Genomic DNA, 18,138 nt, shown 5'->3' with positions numbered 1-18,138 from the left:
CTTTGGTAAACAATAAGTTAAATTCTCATAGAAATTTACCATGGTAATAAATGATATTAATATATTCATTTTTCAAGCTCATTTCAAGCTCACACAGTTTTCATTTTCTCTCATTATATGCACAAAAGCCATCTATACTACTTTATGTACATGACCAATGCGTGTATCCCACAGTGCAAAGCATTGTTTCCTGTGCATATTCTATAAACAATTGGAAGAGAGCTCAAATGTATAGTTTTAGGGATACTGGTTTCCAGTCCTGTAGAAGTTTTCAGAATGTTTAACATGCTTATTTACACTGTGAATCTTAAAAGAACTGAAAAGACATTCAACATATCACAAAATTTGCTTGGCAAAAGACATTTCACTGAATACTGTTCTGCTTATGCACTTTAAGAAATGCTAGAGTTTTGAGTGCAGTGTAATTAATATAATTACACTATTCCTCATTTTAAATGCTCCCTATTTGTTTTATATTTTTATGCATGAAATTCACATATTATTGCAAAAATATAGCCTTATTTGGAAAAATAATTTCAAATTACACCATTTAGAAAAAAATACACTTTTTAGAAAAAGCCACTTAGCTTTGGTTTCATCCCACACCCACCAGACACCAAAAAAACCCCACAAAAAAACCCCAAACACTTTGGTTTTATTCTTGTCATTATAAACACCTAAACTCACACCCTAAAACACATTTAAATATATAAATATTTATAATTATAAATATTTCATATACATATATGAGAATATTTAGTAGTTTTATATCCTACCTTCTCAATTTAACAGAATTTTGTAAGGTTTTTTCCAGTGATTAACTACTCAAGAAAGTATTTACTGTTTAACTTATGGATAATAAAATAATAAATATTAAAATATAGGTAAAATTTGTCAGACAAATGTAGACAAAGATAATGTAATGATCACACTATCAATACTAACCAGAGTAATATCAATGATGTTCATTTATAAAATCTTAAATTGGAAATAGCCCAAATGTCCATTAGCTTTTGGAAGGATGAACATATTGTGATATATTCATAGGATAAAATTCTGAATAAAAAGAATTGTACTACTTACATGTGTAATAACACAGGTAACTCTCAAAAGCATTAGGCTGCTAAGTAAAAGAAGACAACCACAAGAGATAACATACTAAATAATTCCACTTATGTAAAACTCTAGAAAAGGCAAAATTATTGTGATAAAAAGCAGCTTAGTGTTTGCCAGGGTTGAGGAAAGTGGATTGACTACAAAAGGCCATGAGGAATTTTTGAGTTGATGGTATACATTTTCTATAGCATGACTGTGGTAGCACTTACACTACTGTGTACACTTTTCAAAATTTATAAACTTTTATGCTTACCATTAGAAAATTTAATTTTATATGACTTTAACTCAATAATCGTGTTTTAATTAAAAACAAAACAAAACAAAACAAAAGTCCTTCATGCAGCCTTTTTTAGCAGCCAATCCCCATTTACTGCACTGCACTCCTGTTGTACCACACACATTGTTTTGTTGTAGTATTTATCTTTGCTCTAGTGCTGTAGGTTTTTGTTGTTGTTGTTGTTGTTTTGCTGTTTATTGACTCCCCACTACGTTTTCCTTTTAGAGAAAGAAAAATATTTTATCTACCTCTCTATGTCAGTTCTTGGCAATAAATAGTCATGTAACAGTCCAGAGAATAAAGAATTAAAAGAAGAATGGCATATAATGTTATGCCTATGTGTATTAGTCAGGGATCTCCAAAAAGATGGAACCAATAAGATATGTATATAAATATATGAGAGGGAATTTATTAGAGGAATTGGCTTATGTGATTTTTTTAGTCCGTTTTGCATTGCTATAACAGAATTACCTGAGAATGGGTAATTTACAAAGAAGAGAGGTTGGCTTACGATTTGGGACAGCTGCATCTGGCATGGGCCTCAGGCTGCTTCTACTCATGGCGGAAAATGGCAGGCAGCCGGCGGGTACAAGCAGATCACATGGTGAGAGGAAGCAAGAGAAAGGAAGCAAAAGAGGAGAGAAGGTGCCAGGGTCTTTTTAAGCAACAAACTCTCAGGGGAACTAATAGTGCGAGAACTCACTCATTACTCCCCCCTCCCCCAGGGAGAGCATTAATTCATTCATGAGGGATCCGCCCCCATGACTCAATCAGCTTCCAACACTGCCACATTGGAGATCAAATTTCCACATGAGTTTTGGAGGGGACAACACATCCAAACTCCATCAGTGATCATGAAAATTGAAGAGTCCCATTATCGGCTGTTTGCAAACTGCATGTCAGTAACATGGCTCAGTATGAATCCAGAAGCCTCAGAACCAGAGAAGCTGATGGCCTGATGGTCTCAGGCCAAGGCCTGAGAGCAGCGGAAGCCACTGGTTTAAGTCCTAGAATCCAAAAGCTGAAGAGACTTGGATGTCCACAGACGAGAGAAGACTGTATCCCAGCTCCAGCAAAACAGAATGAGAGATTTGCCTTTTCTTCCATTTTTGTTTTCTCTGGGGCCCCAGTGGATTGGATACTGCCCATCCATATTAAGGGTAGATCTTTCCCAGTCAGTCCACTCAGGCTTACATGCTAATCTCTTCTGGAAAAATCCTTATAGACACACCGCCAAAATACTGCTTTACCAGGTTTCTATGTATTCCTTAATCTATTCAAGTTGGCACCTAAAATTAGTCATCACAAGTCCATTCTTAAACCATATTTAATATTCAGATAGGACAATAACTATGTAATAGTTCCACCTAACATGATGCAATTATGCTGCATACAACTGAAAACATGTTAATCTCTTTCCAAGAAGAGGAGGTAAAGTCCTTGCGTGATATCTTCTCCTGATATCCAGTGACTTAAATACAAATACTATGATGCAAATTTAACAAAATTTAAATACTGGTATAAAGTTAATAAGTCTTATGCTACATGACAGAGCAGCAACAAAATCAAAAATAATTGTTTAATATATGCACAGCATATAGATAGATAGATACACGCACAGGTAGACAGATAGACCCAGATAGACAGATATACCCTATACTTAGCAAAATAGGGAGGACAATTACAGTCCTTATTTCTGTAACTGATCACATGATCAAAGCTGGTATTTATAACTACCTTCTTCTACTACCCATTCTGTATTCTCTTTGCCTTCAGCAAGCACCTCAGTTGGTTGTGGTTCTTTACCCAAAAGAAAGGCCCAAACTTTCATCCTTGAAGAGTCTGGGCCATTCTTAGTCTTGCCTGGATTGGGTCATTGTAATTTCTCACTTAACTTAATCACAGAATGGTAGTATGAAGAGACGGTAGTACAGAAGGGATCTCCTGTATTCCACCATAATCTCCCTTACCTCCATTGTGAAGTAGTAGTCCAACTTCTCCTTGGTAGTCTGGGTTAATCACCTCAGCCAACACTGTAATTCCTTTCTTAGTCTGTTGATTCAGAGGCATGAGGAAAACACAGTGGCTGGGTGGCAGCCTTAGCTTCCAGTTCAATGGGATCATTGTTGTGTCTATTGGTGGAAGCCTTCCTCACTCTGGAATGAAGACCTCTAGACCAGCAGATCACAAAGTCGTGGAGACAGAAAGCAAAAAGTTAGCTAGAGGTTCAGCAGGGGTAATGGTGAGTGGTGTCACTCCTATTCCCAATCCTTGATTTCTGAACCTGTAAATCCTGGCTATGGGAAAAACAATACCATAGATTTGGGGGTTGATTTAGAACATATACAGCCTTCTGGAGACTCTTGACCCAGCTTTGCAGGGTATTGTCACCTAGCTGAAGCTATAACTGTGATTTCAAAAGTCCATCCCACAGTTCTATCAGACTGGCTGCTTCAGGATGGTGAACAGGGTAAGACCAGTGAATTCCTTAAGCATGAGCCCATTGCTGCACTTCTTTGGCTGTGCAGTGAGTTCCTTGGTCAGAAGCAATGCTGTGTGGAATACCATGAGGGTGAATAAAGAATCACACAAGGCCACGGATGGTAGTTTTGGCAGAATTATTCTGTGCAGGGAGGGGAAATCTATGTTCAGAGTAAGTGTCTATACCAGTAAGGACAAAACACTGCCTTTTCCGTAATGGAAGCAGTCCAATGTAATCAACCTCCCACCAGATGGCTGGATGATCACCCCAGAGAATGGTACCATATTGGGTCCCCAGTGTTGGTCTCTGCTGCTGGCAGATTGGGCACTCAGTAGGGGCCATAGTCAGGTTGATATTGCTGAGTGGAAATCCATCGTGCTGAGTCCATGGGTACCACCATCCCTGCCACCATAGCCATTTTGTGAACCCATTGAGTGGTGACAGTTGCAGCTGGGAAAAGAGGCTGATTAGTACCCAGAGAACAGGTCATCTTATCCATCTGATTATTAAAGTCCTCCTTGGCTGAGCTCACCCTTTGGTGAGCATTCACATGAGAAACAAACATCTTCACATCCTTTTCCCACTCAGAGAAGTCTATCCACATACCTTTTTCTCAAATTTCCTTGTCACCAGTTTTTCAGTCATGTTCTCCCAAGTTCCTTATCATCTGGTCAAACTATTGGCTATCACCCGAGAATCTATATAATCACAAATCTGCCATTTCTCCTTTCAAGCAAAGTGCACAACCAGGTACACTGCCCAAAGTTCTGCCCTTCAGGAAGATTTCCCTTCACCATTTTTCATCCTTCAGGGATGTCCCAGAAAGGGCCTGTAGTGCTACATCTGTCTACTTTAGGGTGGTGCCTGCATATTGGGCATAACCATCTGTAACCAAGCCCTAGTACTCTCTTCCTCTGTCAACTGATCATAGGGTACTCCCCATGAGGCCACAGGTGCAGGCTGGGGAGAGAAGACAGTGTAACTGAAGTAGGAACCATGGGCATTTGGACCACTTCTTCATGTAACTTACTGTGCCTTCAGGACCTGCTTGGGACCTATCACTTGTATACACCATTTCCATTTGATGATCTCATGTATACATCATTTCCATTTGATGATTGAGTGCTGCTGTACACGCCCAACCTTATGGCTTGCTGGGTCAGATAACACCCACTTCGTGATAAGCAGCTCAGGTTTCAGGGCAACTTGGTGGCCCTTAGTCAAGCATTCAGTTTCTACTAAGGCCCAGTAGCAGGCCAGGAGCTATTTCTCAAAAGGAGATTAGTTATCCGAGGATGATGGCAGGGCCTTGCTCCAAAATCCTAAGGGTCTCTGCTGTGATTCACCTATAAGGGCCTGCCAAAGTCTCCAAACAGCATCCCTATCTGCCACTGATATCTCAAGGACCATTGGGTCTGCTGGATCATGTGGTCCAAGGGGCAGAGCAGCTTTCACATCAAGTTGAACCTATTGAAGATTCTTCTCCTGTGCCCCACTCAAAACTTTTGGGCCACTTGGCAGATAGGCCAGAGTGACATACGCAAGTAAGGAATGTGTTGCCCCCAAATCCAAATAGGATGATTAGGTATTGTGCCTCTTTCTTGGTTGTAGGAGGGGACAGATGCAATAACTTATCCTTCAACTTAGAAGGGATATCTCAGTATATCCCACACCATTGAACCCCCAGAAATTTAACTAAGGTAGTAGGTCCATGAATTTTAGTTGGATTTATTTCCCATCCTCTGACATGCAAATGTCTTACCGGAAGTCCAGAGTAGTTGCTACTTTATGCTCACTAGGTCCAACCAGCATAATGTCATCAATGTGATGGACCAGCATAATGTCTTGCAAAAGGGAAAAGTGATCAAGATCCCTTCAAACTAGATTGTGAGTTAGGGCTGAAGAGTTGTGATACCCTTGAGGTAAGACAGTAAAGGTGTATCACTTGCCCTGCCAGATGAAAGAAAACTGATTCTGGTGGGCTTTATGGGCTTTATGGAAAAAGAAAAAGGTACCAGTTGTGTTAATTTGCCCAAGCAATGAAACCACATCTGGTACAGCAGCTGCAATTACAGTCATCAGTTGTGTAAATTTATGTAATCCACTGTCATTCACCAGGATATATCTGTCTTGTTCACAGGCCAAATAAGAGAGTTGAATGGGGATGTGGTGGGAATCACCACTGCTGCCTCATTCAAGTTCTTGATAGCAACACTAATCTCTGCAGTAGCTCCAGGGATTCATTATTGGTTTTGGTTTTCTATTTTCCCAGGTAGAGGGAGCTCTAATGGATTTCACTTAGCCTTTTCCACCATAATAGTCCTCACTCCACAGGTCGGGGAACCAGTGTGGGAATTTTGCCAGATGCTAAGTATGTCTGTTCCGATTATGCATTCTGGAACTGGGGAGATATCCACAGGGTGGTTTTCAAGATCCACTATACCCACTGTAAGTTGGACCGGGACTAAAGTTCCATTAATCACCTGACCCCCATAAGCTCCTATTCTAACAAATTGCCACTGTGATGTTTTGGGTCTCATAGAATCAATATCAGTTCTGATCCAGTGTCCAGTAGTCCCTGAAAGGTCTGATCATTTCCCTTTCCCTAATGCACAGTTATTCTGGTAAAAGATTATAGGACCCTTGGGACAGGCACAGATGGGAGAAACAGTAATAGCATAAATTTTTGATAGTGTACCAGGGTCTTTCCTCAATAGGGAGGAAACACCTTCATTAAAGGGGTTCTGGGTCTGTAATCTTGCTCAAGTTTGGGAATTGACTGAGGAATTGACAAGTCTGCGATGCTCTGTTTTTGATTCATGTTAGGCTTTTGTTCACTTGACCTATAAGTTTTCTGCTTATACAGATCAAGTAAAAGTAAATTGAATTCCTTATCACCCTGGAATTCAATTAGTATCATATCATTTAAGTCTTCCAATTGAGTGGCTGAGGTTCCCACTGTAAGGTCTGGTCTACAGAGAAGAGCAATCGCAGAGCTCTTCATGCTGTAGCTCCCCTCACAAATCTATTTCTCAAGGTCTTGATAAAAGGAATGTCTCTAACAGCTCCCAGAATGGGCAGAGCAAGTTTTACATGACAAATCCACTCTAGTATTCTGGTCTCCCTGAGCCTTTGAATTGCTTCCCCTACAGTTAATCAATGGAATTTGGGCATCTCTAACTCACTCACAGTGGGCCATCTTTTGATCCTTATTTCAGCCAGCCAACTAAACTGTCATTACCTTTCCTAACTCCCCAAGCTGCAACGTTAAATACAGAATCTCTACTTAGTGAGCCCATATTCTTGGACTGAAAAGGACTAAAGTCGTGTTGGGACCTAAAACCACATGAGCCTTAGAGAAAGGGGGAAAAAAGGGACAGTCTTTTTCTTAGCATGCATTTCTCTGGGTTCTCTCTTTTCCCGTGGTTATTTGATATTTTGAAACTTGTTTATGGGGCAAGATGACATCATTTACATAAACGTAAAGTTGTTTTCCACTAAGCTTGGAGATGCAAACTTGTCAGGAGTCATGCACTATCCAGACCCTGAGAAACCAAGGGAGACATTACTAAAGCTATGCTGATTCCACCCCAAAGCAGGACCCTAAGACAACATCAAGGATGAGAACAGAAGCCAGACAGAGCCTTGGTCAGTATTTGCACCTTGCCTCCTACATGTCCCCCTCCTTCCAGCTTTTCACTTTCCACATTCCATTTCTCAAACCCCTCTTTAAAAATCTGGGTATTTGAGATAGTTTCAGTCTGGTCATTCTCCTTCAAGTTTACCAGAGAGATGCATAACCCTAACTTCTTTCCTCAGGCCACTGATATTCCTGAATAAAAGCTGATTTCCTATTCCACCAACAATTTGACTTTCAAGTTGTTTGTTTTCATTTGGAGCAGGCAATAGATTTGGGTTCACTAACACGATTTTGGTGAGCCTAAACCAGAAGCTGAATGATGTGAGTTCTGTGACAGATTGTCGTGAGCCAAAGCCTGGGTTTTGTATGGGGCAGGCAGCCAAACTTGGGTTCTGTAACAATATCAATAAATTAGGCCTGATTCAACTTTACATTTCTTCCACCAGTATCCCACACCCAATATCCATTTCCTTACATGTTTTCCCGATTTCTGCTTGTACGAATTAGAAAACCCAGATAGTTCTTCTGCATTGTAATGCACCTCCTCATGGGTCACACTTTGTACCTCACCTTTAGGGTCCTGCTGGGACTTGAGTCTAGTTGTAGGTCTAGAATCAAAGAGGGTTGGTGAGGGTAGTTCCAGAGGAGAATCAGCTTTGTCCTGCTTGGTAACTGCCTCAGAGAAAGCCATTACTGTTTCATTAGTCAATGCAGAGTTAATCTCCTCAGACAGAAGTGGAAAGGCTACTGCCTCTGGGTATGGGAGTGGGGAATTCAATTTTACCAAACAGAACTCATTGGGATTTAGGGGATCAATATCCCCATATCACCTAAAATTAGCCATCACTATGGAAATGCCTGATTGAAATTCCAGAAGAGTATTAGAGAAAATATTAGACAGTTATTACTCACAGAATGGGGCATACCAGTTAGGTGTGTGGTCAAATAACTATAGTAAAGAATTGTGAAAAGCCCATTTCGAAAATATGATACATTTAAAAAATTTTTAAATATAGTCTGTTAAGTGTGAGCGTGTGTGTGTGTATGATTGAGGGAAAATACACTAAACACTTTTAGCCCTTTGTGAAATATCCTAGAACATCTACAAGAACAAGATATGGCAGTTTATTAAATTATTTTCTGTAGTAGGTTAGAAATCTTGATTCTCCTTTGATCTTAGAATAGGATTTTCAGGTAATGCATGAATGAGCCAAAAGGCTCTTGAGTAGGGGACAAAAGTCCACAGATAAGTTTGTCAAAAGCCATCTAATCAATTCTAAACACTGTTTAGGGATGGGATTGTGTACTTTGACTGTTTTAGGTTGCTGGTTTGATTCTGGCTTGAATGACTATTGACTATTTAATCTACTGATTGTTCTTTAGATATGTTAAGAAAACTGCTTGAATGCTGTTTAACCATGCTAAAGAAATCACTGTAGGAAGTATGTAGAAAAGAAAGTGTTTACTAAGGAGAAGCTATTTGTTAGTGAATTGAACTAACTTTTTACAAATTACATTCTGGAATGTCACATTGTTAATTTACTGCTGTTATTAGTTTTACACTGCCTGTTTTTATGTCCTTCTTTGATGATTGAATCAACTGATTTTTCTTGTGAAACTTCTGTGTCTTGTCAATAAAAAGAAAGGCTGATTTTGAATCCGGGCTGCTCCCTTAATGGGTGGCAGTCCCTCCAGGCCTCATTGATGATACTTTGAGTGAATTCTTTCTTTCTCTTTTTTGCATCTCGGTTACACAGAGGAAAGTGTAATAATTTTCAAAATGATCTTAAAAAATAAAGGCAACTGTCTTTTGCTTCTAGTTTATTCCTGTTTTAGAATGAAAGGTATTTATTTTTTTTTACTGTCTCACATATAAAAATGCCAATTCAGCATGAATTATATGAGGGGTCTTCAAAAAGTCTGCAGAAAAAGCATGTTATGAGAAAAGTATGCACTGATTTCAAAAATTTTTTGCATCAAAGTAAACATCTACTAACATGTTATAATGCATCTTAACAGGATCTAGTTTGAGGCACTAAGAAGGATAAGACATCAGCTTGAAAAGAGCACCTGTCAGAGCAACATGAATTTGGCTAAAACTGAAGCAAGAACTAACATCAAATTTATGGTGAATTGAGTTGAAGAATGCTGAAATCATTGGTGCTTTACAAAAAGTTTATGGGGACAATGCCCCAAGAACTCATCAGTTTACAACTTGTTTTAAAGAGAAAGAAGGAAGAGAGCATGCCTGGGGTTCTAGGCAGGAGCCCAGGGCAGCATCTCCTGCCTGGAAGCAGGCAGGAGAGCACACCAAAAACACCACTTCCATGTGGGTGGCCCACCACACCACCACCACAGTCACAGTTGCAGAAAAAGTGTCTTAACAACACAGCAGTAACCACAGTCACCATGCAGTTAGCCTGCCAGATACTGAACTGCATTGACACAAGGAGGATCACCAGCTGAGACCAGAAAAAGAAGAGGACGTCTCTTTCCTCAAAGTCCACTTCAGAGGAATCAAAGAAGTAACTTCTTTACCAGATGACCAGACGTCAACATAAAGATAATAGAAACAGGAAAGCCCAAGAAAATATGACACCACCAAAAGAATACATAATTTTCAAATACCAGACCCTATAGAGCAAGAAATCCTTGAAATGAATGAAAAGGAATTCTGATCAACAATCTTAAAGAAAATCACTAAGATACAAGAAGACTCAGACAACATAATGAGATCAGAAAAAAAAAAAATCCAGGATATGAAGGAGGAAACTTACAAAGAGATTAATAAATTAAAAGATTCACTCAACAAAATAAAAAACACAGCTGATATCTTAAGCAGCAGGCTAGAACAAGCAGAAGAAAGAATTTCTGATCTTGAAGATAGTGTTTTTGAAATAACCTAGGCAGACAAAAGAAAAAAGAAGAAAGAATTTTTAGAAAATGAACAAAATCTGAGAGCTAGTAGATAAACTTAAGCATACAAACATCTGAATCATGGGTATTCCAGAAGGTGAGAAGAAAGGGAAAGGCATGGAAAACCTATTCAATGAAGTAATAATGGAAAATTTCTCAGGTATAGAGAGGGATATGGACCTTCAAATCCAGGAAGCTCAAAGATCCCCAAACAGATTTGACCCAAAAAGATCCTCTTCAAGGCATGTTATAGTCAAACTGGCAAAGCTCAAAGACAAAGAGAGAATCTTAAAAGAAGCAAGAGAAAAGCATCAAGTCAATAAGGGAGCCCCTATCAGACTAACAGCAAACTTCTCAACATAAACGCTGCTTGGCCAGAAGAAAATACTATGATATATTCAAAAGAGTAAAAGACAAAAACAAAAACAAAAATAACCTGCCATCAAGAACAATACACCCAGAACCCAGCAGTGTTATCCTTCAGAAATGAGGGAAAAATAGTGTATTTCCCAGACAAACAAAAAATGTGGGAGTTCACCTCATGAGCAGCCTTACAAGAAATCCTCAAGAAAGTCTTGCATCTAGAATCTGAAGAACAGTAATCAATACCACGAATAAACAGGAAAGAACAAAACCAACTGGTAGAACAAAAATGCAAATGAGAAAGAGGAAGAAACTAATCTCATCACCACAAAAAAACATAAGGATGATGTAATAATGCCCCTGCTTTTCTTCTGATTGTAGTAATTTCAGTTTTCTCTTTTTTTCTTGGTTAGTCTAGATAAAAGTTTGCAAATTTTATTGATCTTTTTAAAGAAAAAAAAGTAAACGGTTACATCAAAACTTGTCTGGTTTTGTATTTTATAGCCAACATTGGACTTAGTGAAAATTCGCTAATAAAAATGATAAAGTCTAGGGGATTTAGGGAGAATTTGGTTGAATATTTCTCACTATTCCCTATCATAAGAGAAAATTAAAGAGAGGTCATCAGCAAAATATGATTTTTTAAAGTTAGTGTTGCTTTTATTTACTTAGGTAACTCAAGGAGAAATATAATGTAAATGAAATATAAACAGAAAAAAAAGAATTTAAGAAAAAGTAACTCATAATTCATTTTACTCATAATAAAAAAAAAATGTAAATAAGTGGCCTATTTTGAAGTTGGATAAAATGTTTTTTCCTTTATGTTTTTCAATGTTTTTCTAAGAGGATATATTCATATGACACATCTTGAATCTTTGATTGTGGTAGTAGGTTTCATATGAGAAGTAGATACTGTGAAATATTATAGCATAGTTTACTCTCCTGTTTTTGCAACAGGCCTTAAACTTTGGTGTTTTAATAACGTACATCTGATAACTGGGAGGATAAAGCAACTAATCACTTCCCATAGCTTCATTTTCCAAAAGAAATGATCTCTTAATGGTTAGTTTCATTTGTGTCTTATAATTAATATGCTTATGCCATTCATCTATTTATAGAATTACTTTTTATCAAATCTAAAATGTCCAAGTATAAACCCTATATGCTTTTAAAGAACTATAAAATAATTTAAAATGATAAGTATTTAGAATAAATATAAACAAAGTTTCCTAGTTTACTTTTATTCACTTAAAGATTGTGGAGTATATTATAAAGCAAATATGTTTCACACGGCCTAGTTCCCTTTAGTTTCAGGTTTAGCCTAACCTTTTGAAATTACATATAGAACTGTTAACCTTGCAAAAGACTTGAAACTTTCCTCAGGCTAGGGTCTCTGATGTGGATGGAGAGTTGTGGCACAGCAAGGTTGCTGGCTCAAGGACAGACAAGTTACTGATTGATATGTAAAGATACTGGGAAATTGCTGTAGGGAAAAACAGTGTTTGCTAAGATCAAGCTTTTGTCGGTAGATTGACTTAACCTTTTGCAAATTGCATTATGGAATGTCACTTTGCTGGTTTGACTGATGTTACCAGCTTATATTGTTAAACTATACTTAGCTAAAACCCCTCCTATGTTCTTTTCCTGTAACTTCCTGGTCTGGAGAATAAATGTGGGGCAAGAACCCCAGTTTGTGGTTAATTTTCCAAAGGAAGGAATGCCTTGCTTGTGAGGGTTCCAGGATGTTAACCCCTTTGGGGTCTCTCATTGCTTGGAAGAAATGGGCTTTGACTAATCCTTTTTGCGGCTCCATCATCCAGGGGAAGAGAGGTGACAAATCCATGTGAGGCAAAGCAACAGAGATCAATGTTTACCTAATTGTAACTTTTTTTATCTTTCAATGAACAGTTTCTTCATCATTATAAAAATTATTAAATTGTCTGATTTCAAAAAAAAGGAAGAGAGGGTAGTGTTGAAAATGAAGCTCTCAATAGCATACCATACACATCAATTTGGGAGCAAAAAATTAATCTTGTTTGTGCCTTAGCTGAAGAGGACTGACAATTAACAACAGAAACAATACCCAACACCATAGATGTCTCAGTTAGTTCGGTGTACACAATTCTGACTGAAAAATTAAAGTTGAGCAAATTTTCTGCTTCATGGGTGCCAAAACTGTTGTGCTCAGATCAGCTACAGATAAGAGCAGAACTTTCAATGGACATTTTAAACAAGTGGTATCAAGATCCTGAAGAATTGGGCTGAGCCCGTGGCGCACTTGGTAGCGTGCTGCGCTAGCAGCGCGGCGACGCTCCCGCCGCGGGTTCGGATCCTATATAAGAATGACCGGTGCACTCCCTGGCTGAGCACCGGTCACGAAAAAGAAAAAAAAAAAAGAAAAAAAAAAAAGATCCTGAAGAATTATAACATGAGGTACAACATGGCTTTACCGGTACTATCCTGAAGACAAAGAACAATCAAAGCCATGGCTACCAAGAGGGGAAAATCATCTAATCTAAGCAAAAATAGACCAGTCAAGAGCAAAGGTCATGGCAACAGGTTATGGGGATGTCCAAGGCGTTTTGCTTGTTGACTTTCTGGAGGGCCAAAGAATGATAACATCCCACTATGAAAGTGCTTGGAGAAAGTTAGCCAAGTTAGCAGAGAAACATCTGTGAAAGCTTCCTTTATTAGTCCATTTCTGTTGCTTATAACAAAATACTTGAAACCAGGTGATTTATAAAGAAAACAAAATTTACTGCTTATAGTTTGAGGCTGGAAAGTCCAAAATCCATCTGGTGGTGGTGACAGTGACCTAGCATCTCACATTGCAAGCTGGTGGAAGCAGAGAGAGAGAGAGAGACAGACAGACAGACAGACTCTTCTCCTTTTAAATCCCTCAGAACCATGCCCTTGACCACCGTTTTTAATCCATTCACTGCTGCACTCCAAAGAGTCCCCCTCCATCATGACAAGGCTTCTGTTCATTCCTCTCATCAAACAAGGAAAATTTTGTGAGAGTTTCAGTGAAAAATCATTAGGCTTTCACATTACAGTCCTGATATAACTAACTTCTGACTACATTTTGTTTCCTAATCTTAAAACATCTTTTAAGTGCACCTTTACTTTTTAGTTAATAATGTAAAACAGACTGCATTGACATGGTTAAATTCTTGGGACCACAGTTCTTTAAAGATGAACTAAATGGCTAGTTTCATTTCTTACAAAAGTGTCTTGAACTTGATGGAGCTTATGTCAAGAAATAAAGTTTATATTTTTTATTTTTATCTTTTAGTTCTATTTTTTTTCCACAAACTCTTTTAAGTCCCCCCATATGTCCACAGTTTTGACCAAGGGAAACCTAGAAAATTAAGTCTGCTTTATCAAGAGAATAACATTCATAATATTAATAAATATGGCAATGACTATTTTTTTGTGAGAACAATATAAGCCGTTATATCTAAACTAAGTTAATTCTTTAAAATTGTATGTGATTATTTAAATACATATGTATATGTTTGTGTTTATATATCCTAATAATAGCTAATTATAATTTTAACTTGAACTTATTAGGCATCTGTAATATGCCACATGTTGTGTGCTTTGAAGGTATAGCAAGAGAATATTTTTAAATGGCATTTAAATCATTTTCCAATCAGGGTAATTTTTGTCCCTTATTTTGGTAACAGTTGCTATTGAGGTAAGGCCATTATGCTGAGGTTTATTTCCACAGTGAAAAGAAAGAAAAAATGTTTGGAATAAGAATGTCTTCCTTCAGTTTTTTTTTTTTTTTTTTTAACCTAAGGAAAAGAATAGTATTGAAATCTCAGAGAAAGAGAGAGAAAATGATGTTTTCTTGGAATTTCTTAAATTTAGATTTTAAATATCAAGAACCAGAACATGAAGGAAGGACCAATAGTAAACCATAAAATAGGAGAACTACAAAATATAAGGCAAAAGATAGTCTGCCTTATAATAGCGCTGGGAAAAAGATTTAAAGGAGCAAGAAATAAAATGACAAAAATTAGACTAATGGGTTTTGCTATTTCTTAGGTCAAAGGTGAAGAATAGATAATAGAAATATACAGGTAGATTCGGGGGGTTAGGTGGTGGATTTCAATGTCTTAAGAACTTCCAAGATTTCCAGATAAGGCTCACAAACAGCTTGGTCTTACATCTGACATGGCATGTTTATGATAGAGTAGCAATATTTGTGGAAGGTGCTGAGTCGATGGGCCTGGGTTAAACCTAATTAGGTAACATATCCTCAGTATAGAGAGAGCAGTAGAATGCTTCTCCAGAGATTCCAAGGAGGAGAGAGTTAGTGTCTTGGAAGAGCCATAGACTTAGAAGGAGGTGGCTGAAGAATACAGGGATTTTCCAGCTGGAGTCAATGCTAGGTCCATGATAATTAGCAAAAGCAGCCAGCCCAACATGCAAACGACCCGGTAAGACCTAGCACAAAACAGCATATAGAATGCAGGATGCCCAGTGACCTGGTGAGCCAAGCTCTACCAAAATAGAGACAAAAAGAGAGAACAAAAGATGTAGGCCAGGTACAATTAAAGACCTTAACCAGAGATCAAAGAGAACTAAGACACTCAGCCAATACTCACGTAGAAATGCAAGCTTCTCACCTGCTCTGCAGATGAAGTAAAAGAGGGAGGACAGGCCTCTTGAAAAGAAGAGGCCCTCAAAGAAGACTTTGTTTGAAAATATAGGTACATTTAATTGGAAAGAATGTGCCTGCAATTAGTGAAAATGGAAGTCTGAAATGAAAATAAAAATTTAAAAAGGACAAAACCTTTATTTCCTGTAATTCTCTCGTTACGAGAAATAAAGGTTTTGCCATTTTTTGATTTTTGAATGTATGTCTATTAAACCAGATCCTTAAAATTATCTTGCCAACTGGATGTCACCATCTTCCTGTTTTTGATAAAACCAAAAACAGGATCAGGCAGGTTGACTGACTTTCCTAACATACCAGTGCAAAGTGAGAGGTGGTGACAAGATCGAGGATCAGTTCTGCAGGGCTCTGAATCGTGTGAGCTTCTGCTGCACCTCCGTGTCTGTCTCTCACTTTCTCTCAGCACAGTAGTTGTAATTAATGGCTATGCTAACATTCTGTGATCTTTGCACTCTGTGGAGATACCTGACAGCATCTTTGCAGCAAATTACTGTAAAAAGATTATTTCTGCCTTATTCCATTAAGCCCTAGGGTATGTGGTTTGGGATTCAACAGATCATGCAAGGACATGAAAGTCTTGGATAGCTGCGAATTATATCTTCCTCCTAAGATTTAGGGTCTGAAAATTTGAGTTTAATTACTAAGTCTTTGATTTCCCGGGGATATAAACTTTGCATAACTCCTCTGAGGCTTAGTTTTTTAATCTGTAAGACGGGGATGCCCTGTCTGCCTCAGAGACTCATTATGAACATTGCTTGGAATAGTGTATGTAAAAGTGCTATGTGAGTGCTAAAAATCTCAATATATATAAATTGAAAATATTATTAAAATCACCTAAATTTATTTTTTGGGGTTGATTAAACTAAATTGGACTAAGCATAGATGCCAGAATATACTGAAAAGGTAGATATGTTATAAAAAATATTTGAAGATACATTTTACTTATAGAAGTCAGCATGGTGTTTATGGAAATACTGAAAATAACTGGAAACAATTAAGTTCCATACTATTAAAAGATAAATTACACTAAGTGGCCCTGATGCATTATGTTTCAAGTATACTAAATTCACATTCATATTATTCAATAGTTAAAATCAGTACTGTAAGTTCTGAATATATGGAACTTAATAGAAATTATTTAAAGGACAGACTTTAACTGTGGGGAAAAGTATTATAAAATGTAACCTAAATATATATGTATATATATTTGGGACATATATACATGGTCTGCCTTTAGGCCTTATTGAAATCAGCTTCCAATAGAATCTGTAGACCTGTAGGACAATTTAATGTTAGTTCTCTGAACTACATTTTGACGAGTGCTAAGAACAATGTAAAAGTTTATAATAGAAAAGGCGGAATAGATAAATCCTACCTCAATCTGAGAAGTTAGATTCAATGATTATTTATGTTTCTTATAAGTTCTTTTATTACATTGTTTCTGAGCTTGCTTTTCTATTTTTTATGTAAAGGAGAACATAAAACTATATGTAGAGATTGAAAAGCATATAGGCTATACATTTCCAGTTAATGGAATTATTTTCTAGAGAAGTATAGTGATACTCTAATACCTTTTTGTCAAAGGTATGAATTCAGAGTTTGTCTAAAAATATAACTAAGCAAAATGGCCTTGCTTTTATGGTCCATTGCTTTTAATGATAATTCTATTCTACCAAAGTTCCAGGCAGACCCAGTGAAGTTTTCGTATGAATGTATGACCAATCAATCAATCTAACTTTAGTGGAAACTGATTTTAACCTTACAGACCAGAAATATTCAAAATACTAAAATAAAAAAAATAAAAAAAATGCCAGCCAAGAACTCTTTACACAGCAAGGCTCTCTTTCAGAAAAGAGAGAGAAATAGTGTATTTTCCTGACAGACAAAAGTTGTGGGAATTCACCACCACATGACCAGCCCTGCAAGAAATTCTCAAGGGAGTCATTCATCTGGAATCTGAATAATGATGACCACCATCACAAATACACAAGAAAGAGCAAAACCCACCATTAAGACAAAAATGCCAGCAAGAAAGAGAAAGAAGCTAAATCATGCCACCTTAACTTTTCAACTAACATTGAAGAAGATAAATAAAAGGGGAAGTAATGATCAAAAGATATTTAAATCATCTAAACAAGAAGCAATTAAATGACAGGAATTAAACAATACTTGTCAACAACTACCCTAAATTGAATGGATTAAACTCCCCACTCAAAAGACACAGACTGAGCCGACCCCGTGGCTCTCTCGGGAGAGTGCGGCGCCGGGAGCGCAGCAGCGCTCCCGCCGCGGGTTCGGATCCTATATAGGGATGGCCGGTTGGCTCACTGACTGAGTGCGGTCACAAAAAAAAAAGAAGACACAGACTGACTGACTGGATTAAAACGCTAGACCCGAGTATATGATTTTAAAACATTTTTCTATAAAATCATTTTCCTTTAAAATTATCTTCCTTTTCTTATTGTTATAGATGATTCAATAAACCATTGAGAATAAAACTGAATATAGAGTAAGATAGATGGCCTTGGAAAAATAACAAACACCAAAATTCTGATTATAACTTTCTTGTCTTTGCTTGCCCCCTCCCTGAGCAGTACCCTCACCCTCACAGATGTATTACTTTAACCTCACAGGACTCTTAAAAGGGTGCCAATGAT

This window comes from Cynocephalus volans, chromosome 15 (assembly GCF_027409185.1).
Source record: "Cynocephalus volans isolate mCynVol1 chromosome 15, mCynVol1.pri, whole genome shotgun sequence".
NCBI classification, from domain to species: domain Eukaryota; kingdom Metazoa; phylum Chordata; class Mammalia; order Dermoptera; family Cynocephalidae; genus Cynocephalus; species Cynocephalus volans.
This window is presented reverse-complemented; position numbering follows the sequence as displayed.